This window comes from Triticum urartu, chromosome 5 (genome assembly GCF_003073215.2).
Source record: "Triticum urartu cultivar G1812 chromosome 5, Tu2.1, whole genome shotgun sequence".
Lineage (NCBI taxonomy): Eukaryota > Viridiplantae > Streptophyta > Magnoliopsida > Poales > Poaceae > Triticum > Triticum urartu.
This window is the reverse complement of record NC_053026.1, coordinates 18,360,122-18,376,342: the sequence shown is the minus strand read 5'-3', so window position 1 is coordinate 18,376,342 and position 16,221 is coordinate 18,360,122.

Below are 16,221 nucleotides of genomic sequence, written 5' to 3'. Positions count from 1 at the left end.
GCCAACCTTCAAGTCTCTCCTACCTTGGAAGATCAGATTCGCCAAGCTCAGCTTCTTGATGCTATGGTGAAAAAGGTGAAGATTGGGATTGCCAAGAGTCAACCCAAGTACAAGTGCTACCGCCTTGACGACAAGGATACTCTCTTCTTCGAGGATCGAATTGTTGTACCCAAAGGTGACCTCTGTAAAGTGATCATGAACGAGGCTCACAATTCTCTCCTCTCCATCCACCCTGGGAGCACGAAGATGTATCAGGACCTCAAGCAAGCTTATTGGTGGACTCGAATGAAGCGCGAGATTGCGCAATTCGTGAATGAGTGTGACGTCTGCAGAAGAGTGAAGGCAGAACACCAAAGGCCAGCTGGTCTCCTCCAACCTCTTGCCATTCCAGAATGGAAGTTTGACCACATTGAAATGGACTTCGTGACTGGATTTCCAAAGTCCAAGCGTGGCAATGATGCTATATTTGTTGTCATCGACAAACTCACCAAAGTGGCTCACTTTCTGCCTATCAAAGAGTCGATCACTGCAGCTCAATTGGCGGAACTCTATACCTCTCGAACTGTCTCTCTGCACAGTATTCCACAAGTGATCTCTTCAGACCGTGGCAGCATCTTTACCTCCAAGTTTTGGGATTCTTTTCAGAAGGCCATGGGCACCAACATCTGCTTCAGCACTGCTTTCCATCCTCAAACAAGCGGTCAAGTCGAGCGTGTCAACCAGATTCTTGAAGATATGCTCAGGGCTTGTGTGATCTCCTTCGGCATGAAGTGGGAGGATTGTCTTCCTTATGCTGAATTCTACTACAACAAAAGTTTTCAAGCAAGTTCGGGCAAGGCCCCGTTTGAAATTCTGTATGGCAGGAAGTGTCGTACCCCTCTCAACTGGTCTGAAACCGGTGAACGTCAGCTGCTGGGTAATGACTTAATCACAGAAGCAGAAGAAATGTGCAAAGTCATTCGTGATAACCTCAAAGCAGCCCAATCCCGCCAGAAAAGCTACTATGATAGTAAGCACCGTGATTTGGCTTTCGAGATCAGAGATCATGTTTACCTCCGCGTCTCTCCTATGAAAGGTACTCATTGCTTCGGTATCAAAGGGAAGCTTGCCCCTAGATACGTGGGACCTTTCAAGATTGTCAGCAAGAGAGGCGACCTCGCCTATCAACTCGAGCTTCCTTCAAACTTTGCAAATGTTCATGACGTGTTCCATGTCTCTCAGCTCCGAAAGTGCTTCAAGAATCCCGACCGCACCGTCAACTTCGAGGACATTGAGCTCCAAGAAGATCTCTCATATCGTGAGCACCCAGTTGCTATTCTTGAAGAGACTGAACGCAAGACTCGCAACAAGTCAATCAAATTTCTCAAAGTCAAGTGGTCACACCATTCCGACCGTGAAGCTACCTCGGAACGCGAGGATCACCTCCGTTCTGAGTACCCGGCGTTCTTTCAGTCCTAGATCTCGGGACGAGATCCTTTCGTAGTGGTGGAGTGTTGTAACACCCCGGATATAACTTTCCCAATTTGTACTCCAACTCTTGCCGTTTCTGGCGTTAAGTTATATTTATTTTCTTGGGTTCGGATCTTTGTCTCCGTGTGTTGTTATCGTTGTCATGCATCTCATATCATGTCATCATGTGCATTGCATTTGCATACGTGTTCATCTCATGCATTCGAGGTTTTTCCCCGTTGTCCGTTTTGCATTCTGGCGCTTCGTTCTCCTCCGGTGGTCATTTCTAGATTTCTTTCGTGTGTGGGGATTAAACATTTCCGGATTAGACCAAGACTTGCCAAGCGGCCTTGGTTTACTACCGGTAGACCGCCTGTCAAGTTTCGTATCATTTGGACTTCGTTTTATACTCCAACGGTTAACCGAGGACCGAAAAGGCCTCGTGTGTGTTGCAGCCCAACACCCCTCCATTTTGGCCCAAAACCCACCTAACCCTGCTCCATCATCTAGAGCGTTCGATTACGATCGCGTGGCCGAAAACCGCACCTCATTTGGACTCTCCTAGCTCCTCCAATGCCTATATATAGGTCCCCCTCGAAAAATCTCGGATCCCCTCATCCAAAAACCCTAGATCCGCTTCTCCTCGCGCTGCCGGACAACGTCCATGCCGGATCGGATGTGTCCGACCTGCGCGCCGCCCACCCGAAGCCACTCCGGGCGTGCCCCGTGGCGCCGCCGTTCGCCTCCGCCGCCAGGCCCGGGAGCCCGTGGCCGGCCCCCGAGGCCCGCATCGCCAGCCCCGCCGCCCGGGTTGCGCCGCCGCCCGCGCCTCCGTCTTCCCCGACCGTGACAGCCCGGCGCCGCCTCGCCTCCTTCTCCGGTCGGCGCCGCCACCGCCCGGCCGTCGCCGCCCAGCCGTTCGCCGCCGCCGTTCCGACCCCGCCGCCTCGCCGCCCCGAGCTGCCGCCTCGCGCGCCGCCGCAGGAGCTCGCCGGCGTCGCCCCAAGCTCCGGCCCGGCCCCTCCCTCTCCTTCGGTGACGAGCTCCGGCGAGGGACCCGGCCGACCTCGTTTTGCGTGCAGATCTGGGATCCGTGAACAGTAAACCCTAGGAGGTTGAATTTTCTCTAAGTCCCTAAATTTTCAGTCCATATGCTCCTGTTCGAGGCCTCGTAACTTTGCATCTGTAGATCCGATTCATGCATATAGCATATCAAAATGTTCGTCTCAAAGAGTACATCATTTCATTCCATTTCATCATTTTCATTTGAGTTCATCTTGATGCCCGAAATGCTGTTAGAAGAGGGCTACTTGAGTTAATTGTCAGATCTACTACTCCATTTAGAGTTGTCATTTTTGCCATGATTATTGTGTGCATGATATGCCCTGATGCTCTACATATGTTTTGTTAAGGGTTTTGTCATCTTTCCCGAGGTGCAACCCATGTATTTTTGTGATGTGTGTGGTGCCTAGTGCAAGCTTGCAAAGTGAGGCACCCGGTAACTCTGTTTTCAGGGACTTAGTGATTTCACTAAGTCCTGGGATCGTTTATCTCATGATGCCTTATGTTCGTGTTGTTTCCTAGTGATCCGTGCCTCTTTTGTGGATGATCAGTAAAGGAGTTTTGTTAATATTGTAGTTCTCTATCCATCCATGCCTTTGTTTGCAATTATGGAGCAACCTAGCTTGAGTCAATCGAGCTCTACTTTTGCTACTTTGTGAATCTGGGAAGATCGTCAACTTGTTTGCGATTTTGCCGTTGTTGTTGTAGTTGATCCGTGCATGCTATGCCATTGTTCTTGCCATGTCTATCTTGAATTTTGTGCCTTCTTAATGGATGTATGCTTGTATTGCCATGACTTGCTCCATAGTGAGTGCATCGAGCTTGAAAACATGCCTACTTGAGTCATATTTCAGCATGTGTCAGTTTTCACCAAGTCTGAAAACTGATTATGTTTTTGCTATGTTCGTGTGCTTGTTAGTATATTTTCTGATCCCTTTTGGCTCAAGGTCACTAAGGGACTTTTGTTAAGCTTGTTGAGTAGCTCCATTCCATGTTCTTCTTTGTCATGTTCAGGTCCTGTAGCATGTTGTTTTATTGCTCCGAAGAGGGCTATATGATCTGAAATTCTAGACAAGTGTTAATTTCACCAAGTCTGAGATCTGTTTGCCATTTGCGTTTTTGCCATGCTTATTTGTACCTGTTAATGGATGAATTGGCCGTAGCTCAGTGCTATACTTTTGTTAAGCATCTTGAATGCTTCCCTGCCATGTATTTTGATGCCATGTTTGAGTGATGTAGCATGTTCATCTCATTGCATTTAGATGCCTAGTTGCTGTAAATCGCAGACCGGTGTCATATTTGAATCGCTTGCCATTTCCAAACCGTAACTCCAATTCCGGCATTCTTTATATCGTTTTCAAGCGATTTCATCTCATCTTTCCAGTGGCACACTTGGATTTCCATGTTGAGGCCAGGTTCATGCATTTCCTGTCACATCTTGCATTTTGCATCCCGCATAGCATATCATCGTTGCATCATATTGTTTGATCCTTGCACGTGGTTGATTGTATCCTTGTTTCTTGTTTGTCTTGTTTGGGTAGAGCCGGGAGACGAGTTCTCTAACGAGGAGCCCGTTGAGTTTGCTTTCGAGGATCCAGTCAACTCTGACAGCTTTGCAGGCAAGATGATCATACCCTCGAAATCACTACTATCTTTGCTATGCTAGTTTGCTCGCTCTTTTGCTATGCCAATTCTACGATGCCTACCATTTGCTTGTCGGCCTCCCAAATTACCATGTCAAACCTCTAACACACCATGTCCTAGCAAACCGTTGATTGGCTATGTTACCGCTTTGCTCAGCCCCTCTTATAGCGTTGCTAGTTGCAGGTGAAGATTGGAGGCCGTTCCTTGTTGGAACATTTATTTACTTGTTGGGATATCATTATATTGCCATGTTATCTTAATGCATCTATATACTTGGTAAAGGGTGGAAGACTCGGCCTCTCGCCTAGTGTTTTGTTCCACTCTTGCCGCCCTAGTTTCCATCATATCGGTGTTATGTTCCCGGATTTTGCGTTCCTTACGCGGTTGGGTTATAATGGGAACCCCTTGATAGTTCTCCTTGATTAAAGCTTTTCCAGCAATTCCCAACCTTGGTTTTACCATTTGCCACCTAGCCTCTTTTCCCTTGGGTTACCGGAGCCCGAGGGTCATCTTATTTTAAACCCCCCCGGGCCAGTGCTCCTCTGGGTGTTGGTCCGAACCGAGTAGACTGCGGGGCCACCTCAGGGCAACTTGAGGGTTGGTTTTACTCGTAGGATGTCTCATCTGAGTGTGCCCTGAGAACGAGATATGTGCAGCTCCTATCGGGATTTGTCGGCACATTCGGGCGGTGTTGCTGGTCTTGTTTTAACCTGTCGAAATGTCTTGAAGAACCGAGGTACCGAGTCTGATCGGAACGTCTTGGGAGGAGGTCTATTCCTTCATTGACCGTGAGAGCTTGTCATGGGCTAAGTTGGGACTCCCCTGCAGGGATTGAACTTTCGAAAGCCGTGCCCGCGGTTATGGGCAGATGGGAATTTGTTAATGTCCGGTTGTAGATAACTTGAACCTTAAGTTAATTAAAATGAATCTACCGTGATGGCCTCTTCTCGGCGGAGTCCGGGATGTGGACACGGTGTTCGAGTAATGCTTGCGCAGGTTGTTCTCTAGTTTCTCGCTCGCGCTTTGCCTCCTCTTCTCTCTCTCTCTTTTGCGAATAAGTTAGCCACCATATATGCTAGTCGCTTGCTGCAGCTCCACATATATTTACCTTACCCTTCCTATTAAGCTTAAATTGTTTTGATCGCGAGGGTGCGAGATTGCTAAGTCCCTGTGGCTCACAGATTACTATTACACCAGATGCAGGTCCAGGTGATTCCGCGCCAGGTGACGCGTTCGAGCTCAAGTGGGAGTTCGACGAGGAATCTCAACGTTACTATGTTTCCTTTCCTGATGATCAGTAGTGGTGCCCTGTTGGGGGTGATCGGGACCATGTCGCTTGTTGGGTTATCTTTCATTTTGGCGCCGTAGTCGGGCCATGAGTGTTTGGATGATGTATGTTATTTATGTACTTGATTGACGTGGCGAGTGTAAGCCAACTATGTTATACCTTTTCATTATCTATATTACATGGGATGTTTGTGATGATTACCTGACTTGCGACATATGAATTCAATGCGATTATGCCTCTAAGTCGTGCCTCGACACGTGGGAGATATAGTCGCATCGAGGGTGTTACACTTCTGGCCTAGCACGGTTATGAACACTAGTCGTCAACCCATGCATTCGCACGGGCTAGTCAATAAGTTTTGTGTACTTATTTTTGCATAAATAATACCTATCATGAAAGGAAGAAAGTGAAAGACCTATCCATCCACTTCAACATGAAGCACGTGTAGGGTGTCAGCCATTTTTCTCAGTAGTTCAATTCTAAGTGACAAATATGATTTGAATAATGTATTTTAACACTTTCGCTATTATTGTATTTTGCTTCCATTAACCTTGCTGCTTTGTATATCCGATATGTATCCAACAAAATAATTATAATTTATTTTTGCTATGTTCATGCTTTTCAGTTTCAAAGTCATTACATACTATAAAATTTTTAAGGAAGAGAACACAGAGAACGAAAAGAGAGAACATTTATTGGAAATCAGTGATTTTGAGGCTTGTATAAACTAATTGTTGAAATATATATGAGGATGATATGCGTACATACAAATTTGGTCGATCCACGACACTATTTCCCGTTGGACCATAGAAGGATGACATATGACATTCAAGAATTTCTGAGGATATAATAACCGTGTTAGCTAAATTAAGTGCATAACAAAACCTAAGATTCTTCGTGGTGTTTGATCAACGTATTTATCTTCTATTGTGTGTCAAGTTAATCATGAGTTATAAGGATAAATACCTTCATATTGTTGGTAGTTGGGTGTTGGGTTTATGTCATCTAATCATGAGCAAATATTTAGAGGCCACTTTGACGGGTTCATGGTATCAACACTAATTTACTGTAGAAATGTCAGCTACTTATTGGTAAGACAGAATGCCAACTACTGGTTAGTCCAGTAGTTATATTAAGCAAAATGTTGTTTCACAAATATCGAAGAACTATATATGAAATATATCATTGTTCTAATTACTGCACAGAGAATATTTAGTACACAAAAAAGGGTATTTCATATGATATTTTCCAAACAGTGAGTTGTTGTTGCGTAACATTTTCAGAGGTGTACCCGAAAGCCAAATACTGCTTGTCAATTAATGTAATCTCTAAGTGCGTTTATAACTTTATGTAGGATCTAAGTGATCTCCATCATATAACCATTTGAGCTAAAGAGTGCCATGGTGTTGATGGTCATCCTCGTCGATACCCTTGGATCGCAGCCGTTTAGTTCATGATGTGTGAACATCTCCTGTGCTAAATCCGTTTTCCTCATAGATAATTTCACAAAATTGATTAGCTTAATCCTTACGTACTATTCCATTAGTCATGTGGGCATGGTTCCGCCCCCTAAGCATCAATGAGCCATGTGTCCTTGCCATGAATATGCAGCAGAAAAACATAACGCATGTGAAGCCGACACATGAAGAACTTCAAATTTGGCAGAAGCACTCACAGGAAAAAGGGTATTTATAGATCAACCCTGAATAGAAAAATGAAATTATTGATAAATATATGGATAAAAACAGTAGTGTCAATGTTGCCATTGTAACCTGATCTCCACGCATCAACGGATGGTAGTGCATGCATTGATATGTGTGTATCGAGACTATAAATTAAACATGTACTGCTCATGTAGCTAACTTTAGGTTAGCTTTATGTTGATGGTGATGCTACCTAGCCTACATGGATCACCGACGGCAATGTATGGCTCATGCGACCTGATCTCCACGCATCAACGGATGGTAGTGCATGCATTGATATGTTTGTATCGAGACTATAAATTAAAGATGTACTGCTCATGTAGCTAACTTTAGGTTAGCTTTATGTTGATGGTGATGCTACCTAGCCTACATGGATCACCGACGGCAATGTATGGCTCATGCGTTCAGTGCCAGCTGCATGGAGGAAGATTTCTTTATAGTCCAGGTGATATAGGATTGATGTAATGTATTTATGTTAAACGTGAAATCACACACGCGCTTTGACAACAGTACAATATTCACCAATATTTTCATCTGTATATGTACTAATTGGATCTCCTCCAGCCCTATTTTATTTGGTTACATGGCTTGCTTTAAAAATCTTTCATCACCAAAATACTATCTTTATCCTTTTATTAATAGTGCAATTAAAAATTTTGTGTGGTTGACAACTCCACTTTCTACTACTCAGTCACATTAATATATGATGATATTGGGTGGAAACCCTCAATGCCTCCTTTCAGCTCAGCTAAAAATTAAAGAAAAATGTTTTTTGAAGTTCCATAAAAACTGTACATTTAGATGTCTACTCCCTAACTTCAAACATTATTCGAATTTGTTTTGTATGTTACACTGAAAGACCAATAAAATACTTTCTGATCCTACATATATACGTAATGGACATTTACATGTTGCGATAAACAGGAATTTCAGAAACATTAGAGGGATTTGACTTGTTTGGAATAAAAATAAAATTATATCGGAAGAATCTAACAAAGAAAAAGATTTGACAGACAATGTTACCATCTTCTCAAAAATAGCAGTGTCTAAAATACATAGACATGAGTCGTGCATGTAACACGTAATCAGTTTCATCCATAAAATAGCTACAGAGATAAAACTGTCCATCTATTAAAAACAGCGAGTACCTTTCTTGAGTGTGAACCACAGATGATATTAACTCTGGACAAAAGGATGTTGTATTCTTTTTCCAGCCATCGGATATAAACTCTAGCGGCAGTCCTCCAAAAAGTATGGCTTGTCTCTGACCGCCATGTGTCCTTGCCGCTATCTTGTAGAACCCAATAAACATGGTTTAGCTTCGGCCCAGTGGTGCCATCTCAGAATCTGTTGGAAAAAGCTGGAGAAGATCATCAGAGTTAGCTAGCAGCAGTAGTAAAGAGAGAAGGAGCATGCTGGGAGTTGTTCAGCAACAAAGAAAGCCGACTTTCAGAAAGAGGTTGATCTAGCATCGTACATTTGTAAGTACGCACACATAACATATGTATTTCTTCCTGCCACTGACGCTTCCAGTGTTGTGTAAATCCAACCTGCTTGATGACATCAATTATTTTACATGTCGGCATCTCGGCAGTCACCGCATGCTAAATAGATTTGGCCATGCAGGCTCATGGGCATGTCTGACCTTGTTACAGACTGCTCTCCTCAAAGTCGCTGCTTCAGGTTTTGTTCAAGAAGACATGCTGACATCCTTGTTGATCATGACCTCGGGTAGGCACTGGAAATTGTCCAGACTCATGAAGAGCCCCATTAGAAAGATAATCACCATCAGCATAATAAAGAACATGGAACCCATGTGAACGCCATCCCTAGATAAGTTGTATCATTTGAGTTCATTGCTTCATGCATCTTGATTGGACGGTGCCGCAGTCATTTGGGAGTATCCATCCTAATCGATTTCGCTTAGTGCAGCCACCTGCAGCAGCATATGCCCAACCTAAGTTCTTCCTCCCCCATCAATTCCGCCCCAACCTCATTCGTCGATCGTCATGCCCTCCCACCGTGAGAACAACCCCAACAACATCTTCTAGCCAATCCTCTTCCCAATCTCGTCTTCCTTCGATATCCTCTGCCCCAGATCTTCCCTGTTGACCCTCCTCAAGCAGGGAGAAGCAGGAACACACATATTGTTCTCCAATCTATCACTTGAGCAGTCCAGCCACGCGAGGAGGAGCCAGCTAGCGGCCGCCTCTTGCCTTCACAACGCCATGGTCCTTGTTCCAGCCGATTGGATTCCCTGGATAAGAAAAAGAACGGAGAGGTGGGAGGGCCTAGGTGGCGATGGAGGAAGGCATGGTTGCGCAGGAACAATAATACACACAACAACGAATTGCACGGGATTCGCATTGAGAGGATAATTGCTTAGAGATTGTTTTTTTAAGGGCTTAGAGATTGCTTTTGGTTTTCCTGATTGCTTCGAGAGGATAGGTTATAAGATGGCAGTTTTTTTTCTGTAGAACCAAGGAAAGAGATCGTCAAGTTTTTTGTGTGAGGATTATTTGGGAAGGATCGATCATGAAGTTGTCTAGGAGAAGTATATGATAGATTGATAGGTACCCTAGATTGGATTTTTATACGATTGCGGTCTATTACCCTAGATTGGTTTTTTATATAGCTGTGCTATGTTGGTTTTTTCTCAAATTGCAAGGATTATATGGGTGAATCCGCACCGTTATAACTCGGTCCCATCAGATTAACGGTTGGTACTTTCTAATTAACATGGGAATTTTTTGGAAGTCCAGAATTAGTATAGGTATAGATATAGATAGATAGATAGATAGATATTTCTTTAAGACTCCCATGAACCTCTCAAAGGGGAACATATTGTGTAGAAATACAGGACCCAAAACGTTAATCTCTTCGCATAGGTGAACTAGGACGTGTGTCATGATGTTGAAAAAGGATGGTGGGAACACCAACTCGAAACTGATAATACATTGCACCAAATCATTCTCTAACCTTGGTATGATTTCTGGATCGATTACCTTCTGAGAGATTGCATTGAGAAATGCACATAGCTTCACAATGGCTAATCGAACGTTTTCCGGTAGAAGCCCCCTCAATGCAACCGGAAGCAGTTACGTCATAATCACGTGGCAGTCATGAGACTTTAGGTTCTGGAACTTTTTCTCTGCCATGTTTATTATTCCCTTTATATTCGACGAGAAGCCAGACGGTACCTTAATACTAAGCAGGCATTCAAAGAAGATTTACTTCTCTTCTTTGGTAAGAGCGTAGCTTGCATGACCCCGATGTATGACGTCTTTTCCGTGCATACATTGCTGGTCCTCCCGTGCCTCAGGTGTATCTTTTGTCTTCCATACACGCCCAAGAAGCCAAGCAGGGTCGCACAAAGATTCTTCGTCACGTGCATCATGTCGATTGCGGAGCAGACCTCTAGGTCTTTCCAATAGGGCAGATCCCAAAATACAGATTTCTTCTTCCACATGGGTGCGCGTCCGTCAGCGTTATTCGGAACAGGTTGTCCACCAGGACCCTTTCCAAAGACCACCTTCAAATCCTTGACCATATCATGTACATCAGCACCAGTACGGTGGCGAGGCTTCGTCCGGTGATCAGCCTCACCTTTGAAATGCTTGCCTTTCTTTCTTATGGGATGCCTGCTCGGAAGAAATCGACGATGTCCCAAGTACACATTCTTCTTACAATTAGCCAAATATATACTGTCGGTATCGTCCAAACAGTGCGTGCATGCGCGGTATCCCTTGTTTGTCTGTCCTGAAAGGTTACTGAGAGCAGGCCAATCATTGATGGTCACGAACAGCAACGCCTTTAGGTCAAATTCTTCTCCCATGTGCTCATCCCATGCACGTACACCTGTTCCATTCCACAGTTGTAAGAGTTCTTCAACTAATGGCCTTAGGTACACATCAATGTCGTTGCCGGGTTGCTTAGGTCCTTGGATGAGCACTGGCATCATAATGAACTTCCGCTTCATGCACAACCAAGGAGGAAGGTTATACAAACATAGAGTCACAGGCCAGGTGCTATGGTTGCTGCTCTGCTCCCCAAAAGGATTAATGCCATCTACGCTTAGACCAAACCATACGTTCCTTGCATCATCTGCAAACTCCTTCCTATACTCTCTTTCGATTTTTCTCCACTCCGACCCGTCAGCGGGTACTCTCAACTTTCCGTCTTTCTTACCGTCATCTCTGTGCCATTGCATCACCCTGGCATGCTCTTTGTTTTGGAACAAACGTTTGAACTGTGGTATTATAGGAGCATACCACATCACCTTGGCAGGAATCTTCTTCCTGGGGCACTCTCCCTCGACATCACCAGGGTCATCGCGGCTGATCTTATAGCGCAATGCACTACATACCGGGCAAGCGTTCAAATCCTCGTACTCACCACGGTAGAGGATGCAATCATTAGGGCATGCATGTATCTTCTGCACCTCTAACCCTAGAGGGCAGACAGCCTTCTTTGCTTGGTACGTACTCTCGGGCAATTCGTTGTCCTTTGGAAGCATATCCTTTATCATTACCAGCAACTTTCCAAATCCCTTGTCAGATACACCATTCTCTGCCTTCCATTGCAGCAATTCCAGTGTGGTTCCCAGCTTTTTCTTGTCACCTTCGCAATTCGGGTACAACAATTTTTTCGATCCTCTAACATGAGCTGCAACTTCTTCTTCTCCAAATCACTTGCGCAGTTTCTCTTTGCATCGGTAATGGCCCGACCTCGATCATCAACGGGCTCATCTGATGCCTCTTCTTCAGCTTCTTCCTGCATTGCCGGCTCAGCTTCTTCCCGCATTACCAGCTCAGCTTCTTCCCTCATTGTTGTATCATCGTATTCAGGGAACCCATGGCCAGGATAGCTATCGTCGTCCTCTTCTTCTTCATTGTCTTCCATCATAACCCCTCTTTCGCCATGCTTGGTCCAAACAATACAGTGGGGCATGAAACCGGACTCAAACAGGTGGACGTGACTGGTTCTTGACGTAGAGTAATTGCGACCATTCTTACAGCCAGCACATGGACAATGCATAAAACCATCCGCTCGCTTGTTTGCCTCAGCCGCAAGCAGAAAAGTACGCACGCCATTAACGAACTCATGAGAGCATTGGTCATCGTACATCCATTGCTGGCTCATCTTCAATACACAGCACCAAAAACATCAAATTAATACAATACATAAAGTTCATACATAAAGTTCATACATAAAGAGCATACAACACTTCAATGCAACAAACAAATAACTCTCGATCAAATGCAACAACAAATGCGATCAAGATCGCAACTAAGGTAACAATTGATTCAACAGCATAATGATACCAAGCCTCACTATGAATGGCATATTTTCTAATCCTTCTAATCTTCAAGCGCATTTTCTCCGTCTTAATCTTGTGATCATCCGACAACATCGGCAACATGCAACTCCAATTCCATCTTCTCCCTCTCAATTCTTTTCAATTTTTCCTTCAAATCCTCGTTTTCTCTTTCAACTAAATTTAACCTCTCGACAATAGGGTCGGTTCGAATTTCGGGTTCAACTACCTCCTACATACAAATATCTATGTCAACTTGATGGGCATAATTTGTCATAAACACGAAATGCAATGAATAGTTTTAAAAAAGAATATACCACATCCGAATCATAACCCGGACGAGGGCTGACGGGGACGGATATCAAAACCATGGCACTATGCATAACAAACAACGTATGGGTAAGATAATTATACGAGTAACTATATATCCAAATCACACAAACATCATTTTTTTATATAAAACTTCATGAACAAGAGGGTCACCACAAGGTGGTGCCGGCGACGGGACGTTGCGAGCGATCGACGGTGGTTACGACGGAGATTTAGAAGGTACTAAGTAAACCACACCTACATATGCAAAACTAAGTGTTATTTTTGACGTCAAATTGCATATAAATCAAATACTAGCACATATACATAATTCCTCCCAAATTATTAAAATCAAAAATAAATCACTATATAAAGCATTACATGAGCTAATCTAGCAATGAGAGATAAAAGGAAAGAGTTGCTAACCTTTGTGATCATTTGAATGGATGGGGTCCTTCAAATCTTGGGCAAAATGTGTGATGAGCTTGAGAGGAAGAGGTAAAAGAACAGAGGGGAGAGGGGAAAGGGGAAGAACAGAGCGAGCTCGGGTGGACAAAGGGTCTATGTTGGATGACCTTAAGTACCGGTTCGTGATACGACCCGGTACTAAAGGTGCTGGAGGGGCCCCGGACTGACAACATCCTGCCACCACTCACTTTAGTACCGGTTCGTGGCACGAACCGGTGCTCAAGGTTCGCCACAAACCGGTACTAATGACAGCGGCCCGGCTAGCCGTTGGAACCGGCACTAATGTACACATTAGTGCCGGCTCAAATTCAAACCGGCACTAATGTGCTTCACGTTTGACCCTTTTTCTACTAGTGCCACCTCCGTCTCCCACATCGAGCCCCCTCCTTCTCTGCCTCCTTCCACCGGCGGAGCCCCGCCTCCTCCTTCCTCCAGCTCCATCGGGGCCGTGCCCCACCCCGCCTCCTTCCTCCAACATGGCCGGTTCAGGCCAGCGCGCCCCAACTACCAGCGCACCCCGCGGCGATGGCGGGATCCGGCCGCCACTGCCCCCTGGCGAGGCCTCCTCCACCGGATCTGGCGGCCACCGCCCCCCTACGACCACTACCGGAGCTCCTCCGCGCGATCCTCCCCCGCCTCCCTCTCCCGCACCTTCCCGGCTTCCGACCACCGCCCTCACCTCCCCTCACTCCCATCGCTCGATCCAAGCGGCCCCGTGCCCGCGGGAGGAGGCAAGAAGGGATCCCGTCGCGCTGGCCGCCTGGCTCGTCGTCGGAGGAGGTCGAGAATGGGGGGCTCAGGTGGTGCAGCTGCTGTCCGTGCTGCCCATCCCTCACCATCTACCACATTGGTGGCTGCATCGTGCAGCGCCGTCGTGCTTTATATTTGTCGCTGCCGTGCAGTACACACGATGTGATTGTGCATCTCGCCAGCGTTTGGTCCTCCCCAGTACCCCTCTCATCCCCACCCCCCTGGTCGCCGGATCCAGAGGTGCAAAATAGCATCGGCAGTTCGCGAAGACCCTCATTGCAGTTTGCCAGCATGGTGATTTGTTTTGCTTCACGTGCGTTTTTGTTCACGGGTCACATTTACATCAAAAAAAGCTAGTGGTCACTGTCTCTTTTTTGGACATGCAGTGCTGTGGGGGTTGCAGTTTTTGCATTTTTTTCAGATTTTGCTTGCAGTCCCATGGGCACCCAGGTGCAGTGCCGTGGGGGGTTGGACATGCAGTGCACCGGCGACCGACTTGCATTTCACCGAAAAAAGTCCCATCTCATTGTAATTTGTATGTGTTTTTGTTGTGGATTCGCCATGTCTCGTAGCCCTGAAATGTATAGAAGAAAACGACAGTACTTTATTTGAAGTGCAGCTCACTTGTTTGATCGCCGCATCTCCGAATAGTCCACTATGTTGCCAAGTGCAGAAAATTTAGAAGAATTTTTTTGAAAAAGGTTGATTTTTGTATGCAGCTCGCCCTATTGTTGGGACTTTATTTGTATGTGTTCAGAAATTGCTGATTGGAGTATCTGCATATGCAGTGCAGACGCTGCTTTTGTGTTTGTGGATTTTTTGTATAAAGATTATAGGGACTCATTTGATTGCAGCGAAACATGGTGTTGTTCAGACATGAGCACGCAGTTTCAACCATGTGGACATGCAGTGCAACCATTTTTCAGTGTTTGATGATTTTATGAATAAAAGTTATATGGACTCGTTTGAAAGTTGTTTACCAAAGAAGTTCATTTTGAATTGTGTTGCGGCTCATTTCCCTTGACCATGCGGTTCGCTTCTTTGCACGTGTACAGCTCGCCAATGTGGAAACCCAAAACTTCAACCAGAAAAAAGAAAGAAGGAAATGAAGTGCAAAGATGTGTTAAATGAAAAATGGTAGAGAAACGACAAAAAAAGTAATGCCGTTCACTTGACCATTTGATGCAGTGCGGTTTCCTAACTGAAGCAGTGCGGTCGGGTGTCTGATGTTGTTCATCTTGTAAGTGACCATTTAATGCAGTGTGGTTTTCTAACTGAAGCAGTGCGGTCAGGTGTATGATGTTGTTCATCTTATAAGTGCAAAGAAGAGATGTTACCAAAACGACAAATAAAGTAATGCGGTTTACTTCTCCATACTTTTGTGGTTCACTTACGGCCCGATGTGAAGTCCCGTCCACTTCCTTGCATGAGAAAATTTACGTGTAAATAAAAAAATCAAGCAGTTCCCTTGCCCATCTAATGGGGTGCGGTTTCCTGTTTGAAGCAGTGCGTTTTTCTGTCCGATGCAGTTTCCTTCGTCGATTTTCGGTATTGTTGGCAAACTCAAGAATCTTAACTAGCTTCTTTTCGTAAGTCAAATCACTGTCCAACTGAATTGCCTCCAAGGGTACTGTATCCCTTAACGGTATATCGGCCATCTCAGCATGGCACCTCTTCAGCTCTGAAACGTGCAACACATCATGAACTCCTGACAATCCCTCGGGTAATTCCAACTTGTAGGCAACTTCCCCCATCCGTTCCAAAAAACGATATGGTCCTACAAATCTCGGAGCTAACTTTCCCTTAAATCGAAAACGTTTCACTCCTCGCAAGGGCGATACTCGCAGATATGCTCTATCTCCAATTTCGTAAGTTACCTCCTTGCGTTTTGAGTCTGCATAACTCTTCTACCTGGACTGAGCAATCTTCAGTCTATCGCGAATCAATTTAACCTTTTCCTCAGACTCCTTAATCATTTCTGGTCCAAACAATTGTCGGTCTTCTACCTCATCCCACATCAACGGTGTTCTGCACCTTCGTCCATACAGGGCTTCAAACGGTGCCATCTTCAAACTGGCTTGGTAGCTATTGTTGTATGAGAACTCCGCGTCAGGCAAATTGTCATCCCAACTAAATCCATAATCTAGCGCACAGGCTCTCAACATGTCCTCCAGAATTTGGTTGACTCTCTCGGTCTGCCCATCTGTCTGCGGGTGAAATGCTGTACTGAA